Genomic DNA, 6,044 nt, shown 5'->3' with positions numbered 1-6,044 from the left:
TTTAGGACTACATAAACATTCAATGCAGCGTTAGAAACCTTACACTCTCTTCTTTCATCAGAAAAAAGTTAATTCTTAAATTATATGGGTCTGGAGTTATATGAGCTTCAAATAGGGGTAGCTGTATAAAAGGCAAATGCTGCCCCCTCGTGGGAGGGAAACCAATTGCCAAAGTTCTGATCGAAGCTTGGAACAACAAGAAAAATCAAAACCTGAACAAATTTGGGAATGGTATTAATTCCTAAGTTAATGGGCTTGTAGTTATCTGAGCTTGAAATGGGGGTGGCTGTCCAAAATAAAATGCAATACATACATATTGGTTTATATTCCACTTTAACAACAGCTGAACCTTAATAAAGCACTAACATGGAAAAGGGGGAAATGATGCCCCCTTGTGGAAGGGAAAAACATTGCCAGAGTTCTGGCCAGTGCTTTATTGGCACCCCAGCGAGAAAAACCAAAACCTGAACAAATTCGGGAATAGTGTTTTACGTTATATTTCCAATCCCTGAATAAATTAGTGAATACATACAATGGCAGCGAATGAGTTAACTCGATGTGTAAAAGGGTGTCCACTCCAGTGCCAGGGCTTTTGTCATTTTCACTCAAATTGCATATTGAGTTCCACATAAACATTCAATGCAGCGTAAGAAACCTGAGAATCTCTTCTTTCATCAGAAAAAAATAGTTAATTCCTAAGTTATATGGGTCTGAAGTTATCTGAGCTTGAAATGGGGGCGGCTGTACAAAATACAATACATACATATTGATTTATATCGCGCTTTAATAATAGCTGAAGCTGTAACTTGGACAAAAGGCAAAAGCTGCCCCTTGGTGGAAGGGGTAAACATTGCCAGAGGTCTGACAAGCCCTTAATCGGCACCCAAACAAGAAAAAAAAAAACACAACCCGAACAAATTCGGGAATTGCGTTTCAGGTCATATTTTCAATTCCTGAATAGTATCTTTGCGCATCTTTGACTGTTCGCCAACCAATGGCATTTGCCCATTTTCTCCAGCGTTTCACTTTAAAGTACTTTCGTCTGTGTAAGCTCTCAGTCGTACAGGAGTGGTCCATCGATGAAAAGGTTTCTTCTGTACTTCTTTGAAGGTGTCGGACTTTCCGCTTCTCATCCAAGTGGCTTCGTCAGCGAACTATTGGCCCTATATATATCCCTACTGTCCAGACGTCGCCGTGCCAGACTCTGCTATGATTGGTCCCTGCTCTCAGGTTGGAGGACTACTCCCTGCGGCTACACTGATTACTTCTATTGTCCTGACTGATTACTTCTGTTGTGCTGCCTGAGTATGAGGTCTACGACTGTCCTGATTGTCCCATTTGCCCTTGTATCACCTCCTCAGCATAACTAAACCTATGTTGCCTAAGAAGTCTATTGTACGAACGATCCAAATTGAACCTCACCCCACCATGGCGATTTAGTGAATGACTTTGCTGTTTTATGAAAATAGCTTCTTTTACTCCCCTTTCAAACCATCTATTTTCTTTCGCTAAGATTTTAACCTCATTGTCGTCAAATGAGTGGTTGCTACCTTTGTACTTTCAAACTTTTGTCTCGTTGACGTTTGCGTCCTGGGAACATGCGCTTGCTACCTTTTTTACGGCCCTGGAAAAGTTACCTCCGAGTCCAATAATTAGCCCTACGGGGATACATTAGAGTAGATGACGGGTCATAAACGGACTCTTATTCTTTGGCGTGCGCTCGCTGAAAACAACAACGCATTAAGGCGCCGCCGGTGAGTGGAAGAAAAAATAAAATGGCGGGTGACAACAGCAAGGAAGCGGCGTGGAGTCGGTTACAACCTTTTGCCTCATCTCATAGGGAGCACCTCCAGTCACTTAGAATTATTCCGAGTAGGACGAGTAATGAGAGGGGGCAACGGAAATGAGATAAACCCGCACGGTAGGAATGAGGAGTGGGGCGGTGGGTTCGGGTATTTTAAGGGAGGGGGGCTTAGAGCAATTATGTGACAATTTTCGAAGAATTCAACATGTAGCAAAAAACATGGAGGATGGCTTAAGGGAGGAAATAGGCAATTTACAGCTGTCATAGCCTCGCACCTATTTTTTTTTTCTTTTTGAAATCCTGAGGAGGTGTTTTTTTTTTAGTGGCACTTTGCTGTCATGTCAGGCAGATGTTGCCAGATGAAGATATGAAGATGAGAAGGGACACTGGATCCTGCAAAAGCCGCCGGCTGCTTTGCTCATTGAGCTCGGTTTTCTCTACCCACAATCACTTTCGCTGATGTTAATGATTTTTTTTTTCTTCGTTTTTCCCCTCCCCATGGCTCATTTTCTTGGGAAGTTACGCTGTTGCGTGGTTGGAGATAAAGACAAGCATATGGAATGCACTCATTATTTTGAACAAACCTATTGATAACTTTGCAGAAAATAAGAACAATTAATAATAATAATAATAATAATAATAATAATACATTTCACATGCAAAAAACCTGTCCACTCCAGTGCCAGGGTTTTTGTCATTTTCACTCACATAAATTCCAGGACCCACAGAATATTGAGTTTTAGGACTACATACACATTCACTGCAACGTTAGAAACCTTACTTGCTTTTTTCATCAGAAAAAAACAGTTAATTCCTAAATGATATGGGTTTGGAGTTATATGAGATTGACAAGAGGGTGGCTGTCCAAAATACAATGCAATACATATACATACATACATACATACATATACATACATACATACATACATACATATATATATATATATATATATATATATATATATATATATATATATATATATATATATATATATATATATATATATATTGCGTTATATATTGCTTCTTTCATCAGAAAAAAAAGAGTTAATTCCTAAATAATATGGGTCAGGAGTTATATAAGCTTGAAATGAGGGCACCTGTCCAAAATACAATGCAATACATGCAGATTGGTTAATATAGCGCCGTAAGAACAGCTGAAGCTGTAACAAAGCGCTAACATGGTAAAAAGGAAATGCTGCCCCCTTGTGGAAGGGAAAAACATCACCAGAGGTCTGGCCAGAGCTTTATCGGCACTCAAGCAAGAAAAAAATAAAACCCGAACAAATTCGGGAATAGCGCTCTACTGTCTTCTTCTTCTTCTTTTCCTATCGGCTTTTCCCTTCAGGGGTCACCACAGGGAATCAGTGTCCTCCATCTTTAGAGGTTTGATCTCCATGTTTGTTTTGGCCAAGATTTTACGTTGTCGGATGCCCTTCCTTCCTGACACAACCCTCTGTATTTATCCGGGCTTGGGACCGGCACAATAAGACACTGGCTTGTGTCCCCTTGTGGCTACAGAACAAGCAACTCTGTGCACTTCATAAAGATGAAGATCCTCGAAAAAAGGCACTGAAAGCAAGAATAAATTAGAATATATAGATAAAAACAAATTTTAAGTTACGATCCTACATATGGCCTCTCTACCAGTAGCAAGAATCCTTTTTTTTTTTTCTTTTGACTGATGGCGCCGTGAGAGTGGCTGAAATTCCTGAAGAAATTCGTGAATGGCAGTGAATGAGTTAATTGGCTTCAGCAGGGAAGACGTACAAAAAAACGATTACAAAGTATTAAAGGACAACCGACGTCTCCGGACAAGTTGTGTAAAATGGCTTCAAATGACTTCTACTGGGCGTATTTTACATAGATTCCACCGCATATAGCTATATTTTACATTTTAAGATTCGTGCTGAATATTCGTGCTGAATATTCCGGAAGTCTTTTGAGTTGGTGACGAGTCTGTATGTGACGTCCACTGAAGGAACGCCCCGAACCGAAAAAAAAGGACACATTGTAGCAGTCCTTCCATCACCTCAATGCATTATATTGTGCTTGTTTGGTCTGTAAACGTCATGTTGCACCAAAAAGAGCCAGAAGAGGGCGACAAAGCTCCATATAAGGAATTTATCAGCCTGTGGAAACGGGCTGATTAATTCCTCACAGGAGGTTGGTCGCCATTTTCTGCCTCTTTTTTGGTGATACATTTCCCCCCCAATGTTGCCTCAAAATGACACGGAATAAATTCTTTAATCGATTGCAAACATGTATGCTTTCCTCTTCAGAACTATTTGAATCATATTCATAACTGGATGTGTAACAAGAAAGCATATTCTCCGAATCTGAAGCCATTGTCTTGATTCTCCAGCAATGCAAGACGTCTTAGCGTGACGTTACGAACTGGGGGTGGGACCCAATTTGCAGCTCAATTTTTTGCAGATTTTGGACACTTTAAGTCATTTTTATTGGTTTTGCATTTGACTAAAAATATCAGCCTGCGTGTTTTGGGTATTTTAGATGCTATAAAACGTTTTTCTGATGTCAGTTAAGAAACAAAAAAGTGACGTCGGTTGTCCTTTAAGTGTGGTTATTTACATCCGAATGATGAGATTTCACTGAGTACTTCAACAGTCTGGACCTTTTCCAAAGATGTGTCATAAAAAAAAAACAGTACATTAAAAAAATACAAATAAAAAAATCACAGGAAGAGCACCGCTATACATTCTCATTTCCTGTAAATACGATTGTATGTCATCGCTTGGTTAACTTGATCCCATTGGGAAAGTTAATGAAAAGTTGCGGTAGTACAGGCTATTCTTCTCATGGAACATCATTTTGTTCAAATTGACAGTCCCCCCCCAAAAAAAATAACAATAATCCATGAAATAGTAGCATTGCATATTGGTCTAAAATAGGTAACACATGAAGGATTTAAAAAGTATGCTTCAAAAAAAAATGAAAAGCACTTGCCATTTGAGTGTTGTAGCAATTTTGCTGCTAATTTGCCATTTTCTGGCGCTGGCCTTAATAATTGAACGTGCATTTTTTTTGTGTGTGTCTTTGCGTTTCAAAATATGTGTTTATATTTGTAAACTATGTAAAAAAAGATACTGATTTCACCATACAGTAGCTTGCATTTTTGGGTGTATTCATGACTTCAATTGATTGCATAATAATCATCCACATATTCTTTTGAACTGGATCTTTACAATCGTTCTCCCAAAATGACAGAAAATGTTTCACGTGTTTAAAAAAAAAACAATGACATATCAATTGCGATGAGGAAGAAAAAAAACGTGACTTATGATGTGTAAATGAAAACAAAAAGCAAGTGTAATTTTTGTGACAAAACAAAAGTGTCTGCCAGTTTGTTAAAACACAAATAAAAGCCACATTGGCAGCTTCTGGATCCAATAGGACGTTATTGGATGGATATGAAATGACTGCTATGTTTTGCCAGTGTTCTTTTTTTATTTTAAATTACATTTTAGCAACAGCAAATACGAATGCAAGTGTCACAAACAAGCTTACTGCCACTATAATGGCATACATGAGCGGAATAAAGCTTCAATTTTAGGACTATTGAAGATAAAATTGTAATATTTATATTTATCACACAGGTAGGAATATACTTTTCAAAAGGCCAATTTCTTTGTCATTTCTATGTTAAAAATCATTCTGAGTTGATGCTAAATCCTCATTTGTCAAAGATGGTGAATTGTGGGCTTTTGCAAGCTTAAACCAAACAAAAAAAGGCTTGTTAGCTGTAAGCTACTGTGTTTTTTTAACTTGTTAGCTTACAGCTAACAAAAGCCTTTTTGTTATCTTTTGTTAGCTGTAAGATAACAAACACGCTTTTGTTAGCTGTAAGCTAACAAACACCTTTTGTGTTAGCTTTTGTCAACAGAAAGCTAACAAACGCCTTTTTTGTTAGCTTTTGTCAACAGAAAGCTAACAAATGCCTTTTTTGTTAGCTGTAAGCTAACCAAAGATTTTTTTTTAGCTGTATGATGCTATCATTAAAACTACCAAAATAAAATCAGGAAACATATCCGTCTCACAGGAATTAATTTATAATATAAGAGTTTGGCTTTTTATTTATTTTATTTTTAATTGAGCTACAGAAATAATTGTGTTTTATTTTGAGGTTTAAGAAAGCTACAACATGTATCAAAACAGTTGCTTATAATCTGGTTTCCTTGTCATGTTACCTCATTGTGAGGCCACTTGTTGCTAGGCAAAA

General features: G+C 37.9%; 1 protein-coding gene across 2 annotated transcripts in view; it reads right to left on the bottom strand.

The window, feature by feature from the left end:
* LOC148886564 (uncharacterized) overlaps positions 1-6,044 on the bottom strand; it is a 74,625-nt gene that overhangs the window by 27,845 nt on the left and 40,736 nt on the right. The gene's annotated exons all lie outside the window — the stretch shown is intronic.

The sequence above is a fragment of the Hippocampus bargibanti genome, linkage group LG16 (genome assembly GCF_051943395.1).
Source record: "Hippocampus bargibanti isolate YZ-2025 linkage group LG16, ASM5194339v1, whole genome shotgun sequence".
Lineage (NCBI taxonomy): Eukaryota > Metazoa > Chordata > Actinopteri > Syngnathiformes > Syngnathidae > Hippocampus > Hippocampus bargibanti.
Note: the sequence above shows the minus strand (reverse complement) of the source record. Positions and strands in the feature narration are given on the sequence as shown.